The sequence below is a fragment of the Hoplias malabaricus genome, chromosome 4 (genome assembly GCF_029633855.1).
Source record: "Hoplias malabaricus isolate fHopMal1 chromosome 4, fHopMal1.hap1, whole genome shotgun sequence".
NCBI classification, from domain to species: Eukaryota; Metazoa; Chordata; class Actinopteri; order Characiformes; family Erythrinidae; genus Hoplias; species Hoplias malabaricus.
In genome coordinates, this window is record NC_089803.1 from 19,799,381 (window position 1) to 19,815,255 (window position 15,875).

A 15,875-nucleotide genomic window follows, 5' to 3' on the forward strand; every position below is an offset into this window, starting at 1 on the left:
GTGACCACAGCATTTGTGTTGATATTTTAGGGGTCAGTTCCAGTGGTCTTTTGCAGTAGCAAAATCATACTCTGAGGTGAATCTGAGTAGTGGTCATAAGTAAGGTAATATGTGTTGTTGCACAGATTTTCGACCAGGTGGGATCTGACCCAAATCCCAGTTGATCTCATTTGCATATACTGCAGAACAGGTCACCATCCCTGAAGTTCTCAGGACAAAATGTGTGCCTTTGTGCTTGTGGTCGTTTCTAGCATTCTTTCGCAGAGGCAATATCGTAGTCTATGAGGTTAATCCGAGACGCGATTATTGCTGATTGAAAATTTTACCCAATACCCTTCTGGGATGACTTGAAATATAGTCAGCCTTGGCAATTTTTGATCGTCTTGCTTGAGACTAGATATTGTTTATGAAAAAAAGATTACGCTGTCTGTTTTGTATGCAGTGTTAACTGATGGTAGTTTCTGATGATTTATTGTTTTTTTTTGTGTAAGTTTTATGTAAAACAAAAATGATTTTGTGGTAGTTCACTTAGATTTCTGCTTTTTCTTCTGTTACTGTTTTGATCTTCAGTTTTGTACATATAATTGCCCACTTGAGACTAGATCTAAGCTCAAATCGGCTTATTTACATATGTCAATCTTAGTGACCACAGCATTTGTGTTGATATTTTAGGGGTCAGTTCCAGTGGTCTTTTGCAGTAGCAAAATCATACTCTGAGGTGAATCTGAGTAGTGGTCATAAGTAAGGTAATATGTGTTGTTGCACAGATTTTCGACCAGGTGGGATCTGACCCAAATCCCAGTTGATCTCATTTGCATATACTGCAGAATAGGTCACCATCCCTGAAGTTCTCAGGACAAAATGTGTGCCTTTGTGCTTGTGGTCGTTTCTAGCATTCTTTCGCAGAGGCAATATCGTAGTCTATGAGGTTAATCCGAGACGCGATTATTGCTGATTGAAAACTTTACCCAATACCCTGCTGGGATGACTTGAAATATAGTCAGCCTTGGCAATTTTTGATCGTCTTGCTTGAGACTAGATATTGTTTATGAAAAAAAGATTACGCTGTCTGTTTTGTATGCAGTGTTAACTGATGGTAGTTTCTGATGATTTATTGTTTTTTTTTGTGTAAGTTTTATGTAAAACAAAAATGATTTTGTGGTAGTTCACTTAGATTTCTGCTTTTTTTTCTGTTACTGTTTTGATATTCAGTTTTGTACATATAATTGCCCACTTGAGACTAGATCTAAGCTCAAATCGGCTTATTTACATATGTCAATCTTAGTGACCACAGCATTTGTGTTGATATTTTAGGGGTCAGTTCCAGTGGTATTTTGCAGTAGCAAAATCATACTCTGAGGTGAATCTGAGTAGTGGTCATAAGTAAGGTAATATGTGTTGTTGCACAGATTTTCGACCAGGTGGGATCTGACCCAAATCCCAGTTGATCTCATTTGCATATACTGCAGAATAGGTCACCATCCCTGAAGTTCTCAGGACAAAATGTGTGCCTTTGTGCTTGTGGTCGTTTCTAGCATTCTTTCGCAGAGGCAATATCGTAGTCTATGAGGTTAATCCGAGACGCGATTATTGCTGATTGAAAATTTTACCCAATACCCTTCTGGGATGACTTGAAATATAGTCAGCCTTGGCAATTTTTGATCGTCTTGCTTGAGACTAGATATTGTTTATGAAAAAAAGATTACGCTGTCTGTTTTGTATGCAGTGTTAACTGATGGTAGTTTCTGATGATTTATTGTTTTTTTTTGTGTAAGTTTTATGTAAAACAAAAATGATTTTGTGGTAGTTCACTTAGATTTCTGCTTTTTCTTCTGTTACTGTTTTGATATTCAGTTTTGTACATATAATTGCCCACTTGAGACTAGATCTAAGCTCAAATCGGCTTATTTACATATGTCAATCTTAGTGACCACAGCATTTGTGTTGATATTTTAGGGGTCAGTTCCAGTGGTCTTTTGCAGTAGCAAAATCATACTCTGAGGTGAATCTGAGTAGTGGTCATAAGTAAGGTAATATGTGTTGTTGCACAGATTTTCGACCAGGTGGGATCTGACCCAAATCCCAGTTGATCTCATTTGCATATACTGCAGAACAGGTCACCATCCCTGAAGTTCTCAGGACAAAATGTGTGCCTTTGTGCTCGTGGTCGTTTCTAGCATTCTTTCGCAGAGGCAATATCGTAGTCTATGAGGTTAATCTGAGACGCTATTATTGCTGATTGAAAACTTTACCCAATACCCTGCTGGGATGACTTGAAATATAGTCAGCCTTGGCAATTTTTGATATTGTTTTTTTTTAGTGTAAGTTTTATGTAAAACAAAAATGATTTTGTGGTAGTTTACTTAGATTTCTGCTTTTTCTTCTGTTACTGTTTTGATATTCAGTTTTGTACATATAATTGCTCACTTGAGACTAGATCTAAGCTCAAATCGGCTTATTTACATATGTCAATCTTAGTGACCGCAGCATTTGTGTTGATATTTTAGGGGTCAGTTCCAGTGGTCTTTTGCAGTAGCAAAATCATACTCTGAGGTGAATCTGAGTAGTTGTCATAAGTAAGGTAATATGTGTTGTTGCACAGATTTTCGACCAGGTGGGATCTGACCCAAATCCCAGTTGATCTCATTTGCATATACTGCAGAATAGGTCACCATCCCTGAAGTTCTCAGGACAAAATGTGTGCCTTTGTGCTTGTGGTCGTTTCTAGCATTCTTTCGCAGAGGCAATATCGTAGTCTATGAGGTTAGTCCAAGACGCGATTATTGCTGATTGAAAACTTTCCCCAATACCCTGCTGGGATGACTTGAAATATAGTCAGCCTTGGCAATTTTTGATAGTCTCGCTTGAGACTAGATATTGTTTATGAAAAAAAGATTACGCTGTCTGTTTTGTATGCAGTGTTAACTGATGGTAGTTTCTGATGATTTATTGTTTTTTTTAGTGTAAGTTTTATGTAAAACAAAAATGATTTTGTGGTAGTTTACTTAGATTTCTGCTTTTTCTTCTGTTACTGTTTTGATCTTCAGTTTTGTACATATAATTGCCCACTTGAGACTAGATCTAAGCTCAAATCGGCTTATTTACATATGTCAATCTTAGTGACCACAGCATTTGTGTTGATATTTTAGGGGTCAGTTCCAGTGGTCTTTTGCAGTAGCAAAATCATACTCTGTGAGGTGAATCTGAGTAGTGGTCATAAGTAAGGTAATATGTGTTGTTGCACAGATTTTCGACCAGGTGGGATCTGACCCAAATCCCAGTTGATCTCATTTGCATATACTGCAGAACAGGTCACCATCCCTGAAGTTCTCAGGACAAAATGTGTGCCTTTGTGCTTGTGGTCGTTTCTAGCATTCTTTCGCAGAGGCAATATCGTAGTCTATGAGGTTAATCTGAGACGCTATTATTGCTGATTGAAAACTTTACCCAATACCCTGCTGGGATGACTTGAAATATAGTCAGCCTTGACAATTTTTGATATTGTTTTTTTTAGTGTAAGTTTTATGTAAAACAAAAATGATTTTGTGGTAGTTTACTTAGATTTCTGCTTTTTCTTCTGTTACTGTTTTGATATTCAGTTTTGTACATATAATTGCCCACTTGAGACTAGATCTAAGCTCAAATCGGCTTATTTACATATGTCGATCTTAGTGACCGCAGCATTTGTGTTGATATTTTAGGGGTCAGTTCCAGTGGTCTTTTGCAGTAGCAAAATCATACTCTGAGGTGAATCTGAGTAGTTGTCATAAGTAAGGTAATATGTGTTGTTGCACAGATTTTCGACCAGGTGGGATCTGACCCAAATCCCAGTTGATCTCATTTGCATATACTGCAGAATAGGTCACCATCCCTGAAGTTCTCAGGACAAAATGTGTGCCTTTGTGCTTGTGGTCGTTTCTAGCATTCTTTTGCAGAGGCAATATCGTAGTCTATGAGGTTAATCTGAGACGCGATTATTGCTGATTGAAAACTTTACCCAATACCCTGCTGAGATGACTTGAAATATAGTCAGCCTTGGCAATTTTTGATATTGTTTTTTTTTAGTGTAAGTTTTATGTAAAACCAAAATGATTTTGTGGTAGTTTACTTAGATTTCTGCTTTTTCTTCTGTTACTGTTTTGATATTCAGTTTTGTACATATAATTGCCCACTTGAGACTAGATCTAAGCTCAAATCGGCTTATTTACATATGTCAATCTTAGTGACCGCAGCATTTGTGTTGATATTTTAGGGGTCAGTTCCAGTGGTCTTTTGCAGTAGCAAAATCATACTCTGAGGTGAATCTGAGTAGTTGTCATAAGTAAGGTAATATGTGTTGTTGCACAGATTTTCGACCAGGTGGGATCTGACCCAAATCCCAGTTGATCTCATTTGCATATACTGCAGAACAGGTCACCATCCCTGAAGTTCTCAGGACAAAATGTGTGCCTTTGTGCTTGTGGTTGTTTCTAGCATTCTTTCGCAGAGGCAATATCGTAGTCTATGAGGTTAATCCGAGACGCGATTATTGCTGATTGAAAGCTTTACCCAATACCCTGCTGGGATGACTTGAAATATAGTCAGCCTTGGCAATTTTTGATAGTCTCGCTTGAGACTAGATATTGTTTATGAAAAAAAGATTACGCTGTCTGTTTTGTATGCAGTGTTAACTGATGCTAGTTTCTGATGATTTATGGTTTTTTTTTAGTGTAAGTTTTATGTAAAACAAAAATGATTTTGTGGTAGTTTACTTAGATTTCTGCTTTTTCTTCTGTTACTGTTTTGATATTCAGTTTTGTACATATAATTGCCCACTTGAGACTAGATCTAAGCTCAAATCGGCTTATTTACATATGTCAATCTTAGTGACCACAGCATTTGTGTTGATATTTTAGGGGTCAGTTCCAGTGGTCTTTTGCAGTAGCAAAATCATACTCTGTGAGGTGAATCTGAGTAGTGGTCATAAGTAAGGTAAAATGTGTTGTTGCACAGATTTTCGACCAGGTGGGATCTGACCCAAATCCCAGTTGATCTCATTTGCATATACTGCAGAATTGGTCACCATCCCTGAAGTTCTCAGGACAAAATGTGTGCCTTTGTGCTTGTGGTCATTTCTAGCATTCTTTTGCAGAGGCAATATCGTAGTCTATGAGGTTAATCTGAGACGCGATTATTGCTGATTGAAAACTTTACCCAATACCCTGCTGAGATGACTTGAAATATAGTCAGCCTTGGCAATTTTTGATATTGTTTTTTTTTAGTGTAAGTTTTATGTAAAACAAAAATGATTTTGTGGTAGTTTACTTAGATTTCTGCTTTTTCTTCTGTTACTGTTTTGATATTCAGTTTTGTACATATAATTGCCCACTTGAGACTAGATCTAAGCTCAAATCGGCTTATTTACATATGTCAATCTTAGTGACCGCAGCATTTGTGTTGATATTTTAGGGGTCAGTTCCAGTGGTCTTTTGCAGTAGCAAAATCATACTCTGAGGTGAATCTGAGTAGTTGTCATAAGTAAGGTAATATGTGTTGTTGCACAGATTTTCGACCAGGTGGGATCTGACCCAAATCCCAGTTGATCTCATTTGCATATACTGCAGAATAGGTCACCATCCCTGAAGTTATCAGGACAAAATGTGTGCCTTTGTGCTTGTGGTTGTTTCTAGCATTCTTTCGCAGAGGCAATATCGTAGTCTATGAGGTTAATCCGAGACGCGATTATTGCTGATTGAAAACTTTACCCAATACCCTGTTGGAATGACTTGAAATATAGTCAGCCTTGGCAATTTTTGATAGTCTCGCTTGAGACTAGATATTGTTCATGAAAAAAAGATTACGCTGTCTGTTTTGTATGCAATGTTAACTGATGGTAGTTTCTGATGATTTATTGTTTTTTTTAGTGTAAGTTTTATGTAAAACAAAAATGATTTTGTGGTAGTTTACTTAGATTTCTGCTTTTTCTTCTGTTCCTGTTTTGATATTCAGTTTTGTACATATAATTGCCCACTTGAGACTAGATCTAAGCTCAAATCGGCTTATTTACATATGTCAATCTTAGTGACCGCAGCATTTGTGTTGATATTTTAGGGGTCAGTTCCAGTGGTCTTTTGCAGTAGCAAAATCATACTCTGAGGTGAATCTGAGTAGTTGTCATAAGTAAGGTAATATGTGTTGTTGCACAGATTTTCGACCAGGTGGGATCTGACCCAAATCCCAGTTGATCTCATTTCCATATACTGCAGAATAGGTCACCATCCCTGAAGTTCTCAGGACAAAATGTGTGCCTTTGTGCTTGTGGTCGTTTCTAGCATTCTTTCGCAGAGGCAATATCGTAGTCTATGAGGTTAATCCGAGACGCGATTATTGCTGATTGAAAACTTTACCCAATACCCTGCTGAGATGACTTGAAATATAGTCAGCCTTGGCAATTTTTGATAGTCTCGCTTGAGACTAGATATTGTTTATGAAAAAAAGATTACGCTGTCTGTTTTGTATGCAGTGTTAACTGATGGTAGTTTCTGATGATTTATTGTTTTTTTTAGTGTAAGTTTTATGTAAAACAAAAATGATTTTGTGGTAGTTCACTTAGATTTCTGCTTTTTCTTCTGTTACTGTTTTGATATTCAGTTTTGTACATATAATTGCCCACTTGAGACTAGATCTAAGCTCAAATCGGCTTATTTACATATGTCAATCTTAGTGACCACAGCATTTGTGTTGATATTTTAGGGGTCAGTTCCAGTGGTCTTTTGCAGTAGCAAAATCATACTCTGAGGTGAATCTGAGTAGTGGTCATAAGTAAGGTAATATGTGTTGTTGCACAGATTTTCGACCAGGTGGGATCTGACCCAAATCCCAGTTGATCTCATTTGCATATACTGCAGAATTGGTCACCATCCCTGAAGTTCTCAGGACAAAATGTGTGCCTTTGTGCTTGTGGTCATTTCTAGCATTCTTTTGCAGAGGCAATATCGTAGTCTATGAGGTTAATCTGAGACGCTATTATTGCTGATTGAAAACTTTACTCAATACCCTGCTGGGATGACTTGAAATATAGTTAGCCTTGGCAATTTTTGATATTGTTTTTTTTTAGTGTAAGTTTTATGTAAAACAAAAATGATTTTGTGGTAGTTTACTTAAATTTCTGCTTTTTCTTCTGTTACTGTTTTGATATTCAGTTTTGTACATATAATTGCCCACTTGAGACTAGATCTAAGCTCAAATCGGCTTATTTACATATGTCAATCTTAGTGACCGCAGCATTTGTGTTGATATTTTAGGGGTCAGTTCCAGTGGTCTTTTGCAGTAGCAAAATCATACTCTGAGGTGAATCTGAGTAGTTGTCATAAGTAAGGTAATATGTGTTGTTGCACAGATTTTCGACCAGGTGGGATCTGACCCAAATCCCAGTTGATCTCATTTGCATATACTGCAGAATAGGTCACCATCCCTGAAGTTCTCAGGACAAAATGTGTGCCTTTGTGCTTGTGGTCGTTTCTAGCATTCTTTCGCAGAGGCAATATCGTAGTCTATGAGGTTAATCCGAGACGCGATTATTGCTGATTGAAAACTTTACCCAATACTCTGCTGGGATGACTTGAAATATAGTCAGCCTTGGCAATTTTTGATAGTCTCGCTTGAGACTAGATATTGTTTATGAAAAAAAGATTACGCTGTCTGTTTTGTATGCAGTGTTAACTGATGCTAGTTTCTGATGATTTATTGTTTTTTTTAGTGTAAGTTTTATGTAAAACAAAAATGATTTTGTGGTAGTTTACTTAGATTTCTGCTTTTTCTTCTGTTACTGTTTTGATATTCAGTTTTGTACATATAATTGCCCACTTGAGACTAGATCTAAGCTCAAATCGGCTTATTTACATATGTCAATCTTAGTGACCACAGCATTTGTGTTGATATTTTAGGGGTCAGTTCCAGTGGTCTTTTGCAGTAGCAAAATCATACTCTGTGAGGTGAATCTGAGTAGTGGTCATAAGTAAGGTAAAATGTGTTGTTGCACAGATTTTCGACCAGGTGGGATCTGACCCAAATCCCAGTTGATCTCATTTGCATATACTGCAGAATTGGTCACCATCCCTGAAGTTCTCAGGACAAAATGTGTGCCTTTGTGCTTGTGGTCATTTCTAGCATTCTTTTGCAGAAGCAATATCGTAGTCTATGAGGTTAATCTGAGACGCGATTATTGCTGATTGAAAACTTTACCCAATACCCTGCTGGGATGACTTGAAATATAGTCAGCCTTGGCAATTTTTGATATTGTTTTTTTTTAGCGTAAGTTTTATGTAAAACAAAAATGATTTTGTGGTAGTTTACTTAGATTTCTGCTTTTTCTTCTGTTACTGTTTTGATATTCAGTTTTGTACATATAATTGCCCACTTGAGACTAGATCTAAGCTCAAATCGGCTTATTTACATATGTCAATCTTAGTGACCGCAGCATTTGTGTTGATATTTTAGGGGTCAGTTCCAGTGGTCTTTTGCAGTAGCAAAATCATACTCTGAGGTGAATCTGAGTAGTTGTCATAAGTAAGGTAATATGTGTTGTTGCACAGATTTTCGACCAGGTGGGATCTGACCCAAATCCCAGTTGATCTCATTTGCATATACTGCAGAATAGGTCACCATCCCTGAAGTTCTCAGGACAAAATGTGTGCCTTTGTGCTTGTGGTTGTTTCTAGCATTCTTTCGCAGAGGCAATGTCGTAGTCTATGAGGTTAATCCGAGACGCGATTATTGCTGATTGAAAACTTTACCCAATACCCTGCTGGGATGACTTGAAATATAGTCAGCCTTGGCAATTTTTGATAGTCTCGCTTGAGACTAGATATTGTTCATGAAAAAAAGATTACGCTGTCTGTTTTGTATGCAATGTAAACTGATGGTAGTTTCTGATGATTTATTGTTTTTTTTAGTGTAAGTTTTATGTAAAACAAAAATGATTTTGTGGTAGTTTACTTAGATTTCTGCTTTTTCTTCTGTTCCTGTTTTGATATTCAGTTTTGTACATATAATTGCCCACTTGAGACTAGATCTAAGCTCAAATCGGCTTATTTACATATGTCAATCTTAGTGACCGCAGCATTTGTGTTGATATTTTAGGGGTCAGTTCCAGTGGTCTTTTGCAGTAGCAAAATCATACTCTGAGGTGAATCTGAGTAGTTGTCATAAGTAAGGTAATATGTGTTGTTGCACAGATTTTCGACCAGGTGGGATCTGACCCAAATCCCAGTTGATCTCATTTCCATATACTGCAGAATAGGTCACCATCCCTGAAGTTCTCAGGACAAAATGTGTGCCTTTGTGCTTGTGGTCGTTTCTAGCATTCTTTCGCAGAGGCAATATCGTAGTCTATGAGGTTAATCCGAGACGCGATTATTGCTGATTGAAAACTTTACCCAATACCCTGCTGAGATGACTTGAAATATAGTCAGCCTTGGCAATTTTTGATAGTCTCGCTTGAGACTAGATATTGTTTATGAAAAAAAGATTACGCTGTCTGTTTTGTATGCAGTGTTAACTGATGGTAGTTTCTGATGATTTATTGTTTTTTTTAGTGTAAATTTTATGTAAAACAAAAATGATTTTGTGGTAGTTTACTTAGATTTCTGCTTTTTCTTCTGTTACTGTTTTGATATTCAGTTTTGTACATATAATTGCCCACTTGAGACTAGATCTAAGCTCAAATCGGCTTATTTACATATGTCAATCTTAGTGACCACAGCATTTGTGTTGATATTTTAGGGGTCAGTTCCAGTGGTCTTTTGCAGTTGCAAAATCATACTCTGTGAGGTGAATCTGAGTAGTGGTCATAAGTAAGGTAATATGTGTTGTTGCACAGATTTTCGACCAGGTGGGATCTGACCCAAATCCCAGTTGATCTCATTTGCATATACTGCAGAATTGGTCACCATCCCTGAAGTTCTCAGGACAAAATGTGTGCCTTTGTGCTTGTGGTCATTTCTAGCATTCTTTTGCAGAGGCAATATCGTAGTCTATGAGGTTAATCTGAGACGCTATTATTGCTGATTGAAAACTTTACTCAATACTCTGCTGGGATGACTTGAAATATAGTTAGCCTTGGCAATTTTTGATATTGTTTTTTTTTAGTGTAAGTTTTATGTAAAACAAAAATGATTTTGTGGTAGTTTACTTAAATTTCTGCTTTTTCTTCTGTTACTGTTTTGATATTCAGTTTTGTACATATAATTGCCCACTTGAGACTAGATCTAAGCTCAAATCGGCTTATTTACATATGTCAATCTTAGTGACCGCAGCATTTGTGTTGATATTTTAGGGGTCAGTTCCAGTGGTCTTTTGCAGTAGCAAAATCATACTCTGAGGTGAATCTGAGTAGTTGTCATAAGTAAGGTAATATGTGTTGTTGCACAGATTTTCGACCAGGTGGGATCTGACCCAAATCCCAGTTGATCTCATTTGCATATACTGCAGAATAGGTCACCATCCCTGAAGTTCTCAGGACAAAATGTGTGCCTTTGTGCTTGTGGTCGTTTCTAGCATTCTTTCGCAGAGGCAATGTCGTAGTCTATGAGGTTAATCCGAGACGCGATTATTGCTGATTGAAAACTTTACCCAATACTCTGCTGGGATGACTTGAAATATAGTCAGCCTTGGCAATTTTTGATAGTCTCGCTTGAGACTAGATATTGTTTATGAAAAAAGATTACGCTGTCTGTTTTGTATGCAGTGTTAACTGATGCTAGTTTCTGATGATTTATTGTTTTTTTTAGTGTAAGTTTTATGTAAAACAAAAATGATTTTGTGGTAGTTTACTTAGATTTCTGCTTTTTCTTCTGTTACTGTTTTGATATTCAGTTTTGTACATATAATTGCCCACTTGAGACTAGATCTAAGCTCAAATCGGCTTATTTACATATGTCAATCTTAGTGACCACAGCATTTGTGTTGATATTTTAGGGGTCAGTTCCAGTGGTCTTTTGCAGTAGCAAAATCATACTCTGTGAGGTGAATCTGAGTAGTGGTCATAAGTAAGGTAAAATGTGTTGTTGCACAGATTTTCGACCAGGTGGGATCTGACCCAAATCCCAGTTGATCTCATTTGCATATACTGCAGAATTGGTCACCATCCCTGAAGTTCTCAGGACAAAATGTGTGCCTTTGTGCTTGTGGTCATTTCTAGCATTCTTTTGCAGAGGCAATATCGTAGTCTATGAGGTTAATCTGAGACGCGATTATTGCTGATTGAAAACTTTACCCAATACCCTGCTGGGATGACTTGAAATATAGTCAGCCTTGGCAATTTTTGATATTGTTTTTTTTTAGTGTAAGTTTTATGTAAAACAAAAATGATTTTGTGGTAGTTTACTTAGATTTCTGCTTTTTCTTCTGTTACTGTTTTGATATTCAGTTTTGTACATATAATTGCCCACTTGAGACTAGATCTAAGCTCAAATCGGCTTATTTACATATGTCAATCTTAGTGACCGCAGCATTTGTGTTGATATTTTAGGGGTCAGTTCCAGTGGTCTTTTGCAGTAGCAAAATCATACTCTGAGGTGAATCTGAGTAGTTGTCATAAGTAAGGTAATATGTGTTGTTGCACAGATTTTCGACCAGGTGGGATCTGACCCAAATCCCAGTTGATCTCATTTGCATATACTGCAGAATAGGTCACCATCCCTGAAGTTCTCAGGACAAAATGTGTGCCTTTGTGCTTGTGGTTGTTTCTAGCATTCTTTCGCAGAGGCAATGTCGTAGTCTATGAGGTTAATCCGAGACGCGATTATTGCTGATTGAAAACTTTACCCAATACCCTGCTGGGATGACTTGAAATATAGTCAGCCTTGGCAATTTTTGATAGTCTCGCTTGAGACTAGATATTGTTCATGAAAAAAAGATTACGCTGTCTGTTTTGTATGCAATGTAAACTGATGGTAGTTTCTGATGATTTATTGTTTTTTTTAGTGTAAGTTTTATGTAAAACAAAAATGATTTTGTGGTAGTTTACTTAGATTTCTGCTTTTTCTTCTGTTCCTGTTTTGATATTCAGTTTTGTACATATAATTGCCCACTTGAGACTAGATCTAAGCTCAAATCGGCTTATTTACATATGTCAATCTTAGTGACCGCAGCATTTGTGTTGATATTTTAGGGGTCAGTTCCAGTGGTCTTTTGCAGTAGCAAAATCATACTCTGAGGTGAATCTGAGTAGTTGTCATAAGTAAGGTAATATGTGTTGTTGCACAGATTTTCGACCAGGTGGGATCTGACCCAAATCCCAGTTGATCTCATTTCCATATACTGCAGAATAGGTCACCATCCCTGAAGTTCTCAGGACAAAATGTGTGCCTTTGTGCTTGTGGTCGTTTCTAGCATTCTTTCGCAGAGGCAATATCGTAGTCTATGAGGTTAATCCGAGACGCGATTATTGCTGATTGAAAACTTTACCCAATACCCTGCTGAGATGACTTGAAATATAGTCAGCCTTGGCAATTTTTGATAGTCTCGCTTGAGACTAGATATTGTTTATGAAAAAAAGATTACGCTGTCTGTTTTGTATGCAGTGTTAACTGATGGTAGTTTCTGATGATTTATTGTTTTTTTTAGTGTAAGTTTTATGTAAAACAAAAATGATTTTGTGGTAGTTTACTTAGATTTCTGCTTTTTCTTCTGTTACTGTTTTGATATTCAGTTTTGTACATATAATTGCCCACTTGAGACTAGATCTAAGCTCAAATCGGCTTATTTACATATGTCAATCTTAGTGACCACAGCATTTGTGTTGATATTTTAGGGGTCAGTTCCAGTGGTCTTTTGCAGTTGCAAAATCATACTCTGTGAGGTGAATCTGAGTAGTGGTCATAAGTAAGGTAATATGTGTTGTTGCACAGATTTTCGACCAGGTGGGATCTGACCCAAATCCCAGTTGATCTCATTTGCATATACTGCAGAATTGGTCACCATCCCTGAAGTTCTCAGGACAAAATGTGTGCCTTTGTGCTTGTGGTCATTTCTAGCATTCTTTTGCAGAGGCAATAACGTAGTCTATGAGGTTAATCTGAGACGCGATTATTGCTGATTGAAAACTTTACCCAATACCCTGCTGGGATGACTTGAAATATAGTCACCCTTGGCAATTTTAGATAGTCTCGCTTGAGACTAGATATTGTTTATGAAAGAAAGATTACGCCGTCTCTTTTGTATGCAGTGTTAACTGATGGTAGTTTCTGATGATTTATTGTTTTTTTTTTGTGTAAGTTTTATGTAAAACAAAAATGATTTTGTGGTAGTTCACTTAGATTTCTGCTTTTTCTTCTGTTACTGTTTTGATATTCAGTTTTGTACATATAATTGCCCACTTGAGACTAGATCTAAGCTCAAATCGGCTTATTTACATATGTCAATCTTAGTGACCGCAGCATTTGTGTTGATATTTTAGGGGTCGGTTCCAGTGGTCTTTTGCAGTAGCAAAATCATACTCTGTGAGGTGAATCTGAGTAGTGGTCATAAGTAAGGTAATATGTGTTGTTGCACAGATTTTCGACCAGGTGGGATCTGACCCAAATCCCAGTTGATCTCATTTGCATATACTGCAGAACAGGTCACCATCCCTGAAGTTCTCAGGACAAAATGTGTGCCTTTGTGCTTGTGGTCGTTTCTAGCATTCTTTCGCAGAGGCAATATCGTAGTCTGTGAGGTTAATCTGAGACGCTATTATTGCTGATTGAAAACTTTACCCAATACCCTGCTGGGATGACTTGAAATATAGTCAGCCTTGGCAATTTTTGATATTGTTTTTTTTAGTGTAAGTTTTATGTAAAACAAAAATGATTTTGTGGTAGTTTACTTAGATTTCTGCTTTTTCTTCTGTTATTGTTTTGATATTCAGTTTTGTACATATAATTGCCCACTTGAGACTAGATCTAAGCTCAAATCGGCTTATTTACATATGTCGATCTTAGTGACCGCAGCATTTGTGTTGATATTTTAGGGGTCAGTTCCAGTGGTCTTTTGCAGTAGCAAAATCATACTCTGAGGTGAATCTGAGTAGTTGTCATAAGTAAGGTAATATGTGTTGTTGCACAGATTTTCGACCAGGTGGGATCTGACCCAAATCCCAGTTGATCTCATTTGCATATACTGCAGAATAGGTCACCATCCCTGAAGTTCTCAGGAAAAAATGTGTGCCTTTGTGCTTGTGGTCGTTTCTAGCATTCTTTTGCAGAGGCAATATCGTAGTCTATGAGGTTAATCTGAGACGCGATTATTGCTGATTGAAAACTTTACCCAATACCCTGCTGAGATGACTTGAAATATAGTCAGCCTTGGCAATTTTTGATATTGTTTTTTTTAGTGTAAGTTTTATGTAAAACCAAAATGATTTTGTGGTAGTTTACTTAGATTTCTGCTTTTTCTTCTGTTACTGTTTTGATATTCAGTTTTGTACATATAATTGCCCACTTGAGACTAGATCTAAGCTCAAATCGGCTTATTTACATATGTCAATCTTAGTGACCGCAGCATTTGTGTTGATATTTTAGGGGTCAGTTCCAGTGGTCTTTTGCAGTAGCAAAATCATACTCTGAGGTGAATCTGAGTAGTTGTCATAAGTAAGGTAATATGTGTTGTTGCACAGATTTTCGACCAGGTGGGATCTGACCCAAATCCCAGTTGATCTCATTTGCATATACTGCAGAACAGGTCACCATCCCTGAAGTTCTCAGGACAAAATGTGTGCCTTTGTGCTTGTGGTCGTTTCTAGCATTCTTTCGCAGAGGCAATATCGTAGTCTATGAGGTTAATCCGAGACGCGATTATTGCTGATTGAAAGCTTTACCCAATACCCTGCTGGGATGACTTGAAATATAGTCAGCCTTGGCAATTTTTGATAGTCTCGCTTGAGACTAGATATTGTTTATGAAAAAAAGATTACGCTGTCTGTTTTGTATGCAGTGTTAACTGATGCTAGTTTCTGATGATTTATTGTTTTTTTTTAGTGTAAGTTTTATGTAAAACAAAAATGATTTTGTGGTAGTTTACTTAGATTTCTGCTTTTTCTTCTGTTACTGTTTTGATATTCAGTTTTGTACATATAATTGCCCACTTGAGACTAGATCTAAGCTCAAATCGGCTTATTTACATATGTCAATCTTAGTGACCACAGCATTTGTGTTGATATTTTAGGGGTCAGTTCCAGTGGTCTTTTGCAGTAGCAAAATCATACTCTGTGAGGTGAATCTGAGTAGTGGTCATAAGTAAGGTAAAATGTGTTGTTGCACAGATTTTCGACCAGGTGGGATCTGACCCAAATCCCAGTTGATCTCATTTGCATATACTGCAGAATTGGTCACCATCCCTGAAGTTCTCAGGACAAAATGTGTGCCTTTGTGCTTGTGGTCATTTCTAGCATTCTTTTGCAGAGGCAATATCGTAGTCTATGAGGTTAATCTGAGACGCGATTATTGCCGATTGAAAACTTTACCCAATACCCTGCTGAGATGACTTGAAATATAGTCAGCCTTGGCAATTTTTGATATTGTTTTTTTTTAGTGTAAGTTTTATGTAAAACAAAAATGATTTTGTGGTAGTTTACTTAGATTTCTGCTTTTTCTTCTGTTACTGTTTTGATATTCAGTTTTGTACATATAATTGCCCACTTGAGACTAGATCTAAGCTCAAATCGGCTTATTTACATATGTCAATCTTAGTGACCGCAGCATTTGTGTTGATATTTTAGGGGTCAGTTCCAGTGGTCTTTTGCAGTAGCAAAATCATACTCTGAGGTGAATCTGAGTAGTTGTCATAAGTAAGGTAATATGTGTTGTTGCACAGATTTTCGACCAGGTGGGATCTGACCCAAATCCCAGTTGATCTCA

The 15,875-nt window shown here is 37.1% G+C and overlaps 23 non-coding genes and 3 pseudogenes across 23 annotated transcripts; all 26 read left to right on the plus strand.

Annotated features, from left to right (window-relative positions):
• Positions 1–252: 252 nt before the first annotated feature.
• On the plus strand, positions 253–393 carry LOC136695907 (U4 spliceosomal RNA). The gene has a single exon (XR_010802493.1). It is a non-coding gene; the product is annotated as a U4 spliceosomal RNA (small nuclear RNA).
• A 501-nt stretch (positions 394–894) lies between these two features.
• On the plus strand, positions 895–1,035 carry LOC136695861 (U4 spliceosomal RNA). Its single transcript, XR_010802449.1, has one exon. It is a non-coding gene; the product is annotated as a U4 spliceosomal RNA (small nuclear RNA).
• A 501-nt stretch (positions 1,036–1,536) lies between these two features.
• On the plus strand, positions 1,537–1,677 carry LOC136695908 (U4 spliceosomal RNA). Its single transcript, XR_010802494.1, has one exon. It is a non-coding gene; the product is annotated as a U4 spliceosomal RNA (small nuclear RNA).
• A 501-nt stretch (positions 1,678–2,178) lies between these two features.
• Positions 2,179–2,340, plus strand: LOC136695942 (U4 spliceosomal RNA; annotated as a pseudogene).
• Positions 2,341–2,729: 389 nt separating this feature from the next.
• Positions 2,730–2,870, plus strand: LOC136695906 (U4 spliceosomal RNA). Its single transcript, XR_010802492.1, has one exon. It is a non-coding gene; the product is annotated as a U4 spliceosomal RNA (small nuclear RNA).
• Positions 2,871–3,373: 503 nt separating this feature from the next.
• LOC136695957 (U4 spliceosomal RNA) lies at positions 3,374–3,516 on the plus strand. The gene has a single exon (XR_010802535.1). It is a non-coding gene; the product is annotated as a U4 spliceosomal RNA (small nuclear RNA).
• Positions 3,517–3,923: 407 nt separating this feature from the next.
• LOC136695937 (U4 spliceosomal RNA) lies at positions 3,924–4,064 on the plus strand. The gene has a single exon (XR_010802519.1). It is a non-coding gene; the product is annotated as a U4 spliceosomal RNA (small nuclear RNA).
• A 410-nt stretch (positions 4,065–4,474) lies between these two features.
• LOC136695864 (U4 spliceosomal RNA) lies at positions 4,475–4,615 on the plus strand. The gene has a single exon (XR_010802452.1). It is a non-coding gene; the product is annotated as a U4 spliceosomal RNA (small nuclear RNA).
• A 504-nt stretch (positions 4,616–5,119) lies between these two features.
• LOC136695938 (U4 spliceosomal RNA) lies at positions 5,120–5,260 on the plus strand. Its single transcript, XR_010802520.1, has one exon. It is a non-coding gene; the product is annotated as a U4 spliceosomal RNA (small nuclear RNA).
• A 410-nt stretch (positions 5,261–5,670) lies between these two features.
• LOC136695894 (U4 spliceosomal RNA) lies at positions 5,671–5,811 on the plus strand. Its single transcript, XR_010802481.1, has one exon. It is a non-coding gene; the product is annotated as a U4 spliceosomal RNA (small nuclear RNA).
• Positions 5,812–6,312: 501 nt separating this feature from the next.
• Positions 6,313–6,453, plus strand: LOC136695850 (U4 spliceosomal RNA). Its single transcript, XR_010802439.1, has one exon. It is a non-coding gene; the product is annotated as a U4 spliceosomal RNA (small nuclear RNA).
• A 501-nt stretch (positions 6,454–6,954) lies between these two features.
• Positions 6,955–7,095, plus strand: LOC136695951 (U4 spliceosomal RNA). The gene has a single exon (XR_010802529.1). It is a non-coding gene; the product is annotated as a U4 spliceosomal RNA (small nuclear RNA).
• Positions 7,096–7,505: 410 nt separating this feature from the next.
• LOC136695821 (U4 spliceosomal RNA) lies at positions 7,506–7,646 on the plus strand. Its single transcript, XR_010802411.1, has one exon. It is a non-coding gene; the product is annotated as a U4 spliceosomal RNA (small nuclear RNA).
• A 503-nt stretch (positions 7,647–8,149) lies between these two features.
• LOC136695939 (U4 spliceosomal RNA) lies at positions 8,150–8,311 on the plus strand (annotated as a pseudogene).
• Positions 8,312–8,700: 389 nt separating this feature from the next.
• Positions 8,701–8,841, plus strand: LOC136695845 (U4 spliceosomal RNA). The gene has a single exon (XR_010802434.1). It is a non-coding gene; the product is annotated as a U4 spliceosomal RNA (small nuclear RNA).
• Positions 8,842–9,342: 501 nt separating this feature from the next.
• On the plus strand, positions 9,343–9,483 carry LOC136695851 (U4 spliceosomal RNA). Its single transcript, XR_010802440.1, has one exon. It is a non-coding gene; the product is annotated as a U4 spliceosomal RNA (small nuclear RNA).
• A 503-nt stretch (positions 9,484–9,986) lies between these two features.
• Positions 9,987–10,127, plus strand: LOC136695956 (U4 spliceosomal RNA). Its single transcript, XR_010802534.1, has one exon. It is a non-coding gene; the product is annotated as a U4 spliceosomal RNA (small nuclear RNA).
• Positions 10,128–10,537: 410 nt separating this feature from the next.
• Positions 10,538–10,678, plus strand: LOC136695872 (U4 spliceosomal RNA). The gene has a single exon (XR_010802460.1). It is a non-coding gene; the product is annotated as a U4 spliceosomal RNA (small nuclear RNA).
• Positions 10,679–11,180: 502 nt separating this feature from the next.
• Positions 11,181–11,321, plus strand: LOC136695921 (U4 spliceosomal RNA). The gene has a single exon (XR_010802504.1). It is a non-coding gene; the product is annotated as a U4 spliceosomal RNA (small nuclear RNA).
• Positions 11,322–11,731: 410 nt separating this feature from the next.
• Positions 11,732–11,872, plus strand: LOC136695846 (U4 spliceosomal RNA). Its single transcript, XR_010802435.1, has one exon. It is a non-coding gene; the product is annotated as a U4 spliceosomal RNA (small nuclear RNA).
• A 501-nt stretch (positions 11,873–12,373) lies between these two features.
• On the plus strand, positions 12,374–12,514 carry LOC136695852 (U4 spliceosomal RNA). Its single transcript, XR_010802441.1, has one exon. It is a non-coding gene; the product is annotated as a U4 spliceosomal RNA (small nuclear RNA).
• Positions 12,515–13,017: 503 nt separating this feature from the next.
• On the plus strand, positions 13,018–13,158 carry LOC136695931 (U4 spliceosomal RNA). Its single transcript, XR_010802514.1, has one exon. It is a non-coding gene; the product is annotated as a U4 spliceosomal RNA (small nuclear RNA).
• A 504-nt stretch (positions 13,159–13,662) lies between these two features.
• LOC136695950 (U4 spliceosomal RNA) lies at positions 13,663–13,805 on the plus strand. The gene has a single exon (XR_010802528.1). It is a non-coding gene; the product is annotated as a U4 spliceosomal RNA (small nuclear RNA).
• Positions 13,806–14,212: 407 nt separating this feature from the next.
• Positions 14,213–14,355, plus strand: LOC136695944 (U4 spliceosomal RNA). The gene has a single exon (XR_010802523.1). It is a non-coding gene; the product is annotated as a U4 spliceosomal RNA (small nuclear RNA).
• A 407-nt stretch (positions 14,356–14,762) lies between these two features.
• Positions 14,763–14,903, plus strand: LOC136695865 (U4 spliceosomal RNA). The gene has a single exon (XR_010802453.1). It is a non-coding gene; the product is annotated as a U4 spliceosomal RNA (small nuclear RNA).
• Positions 14,904–15,407: 504 nt separating this feature from the next.
• LOC136695946 (U4 spliceosomal RNA) lies at positions 15,408–15,569 on the plus strand (annotated as a pseudogene).
• The last annotated feature ends 306 nt before the right edge of the window (positions 15,570–15,875 follow it).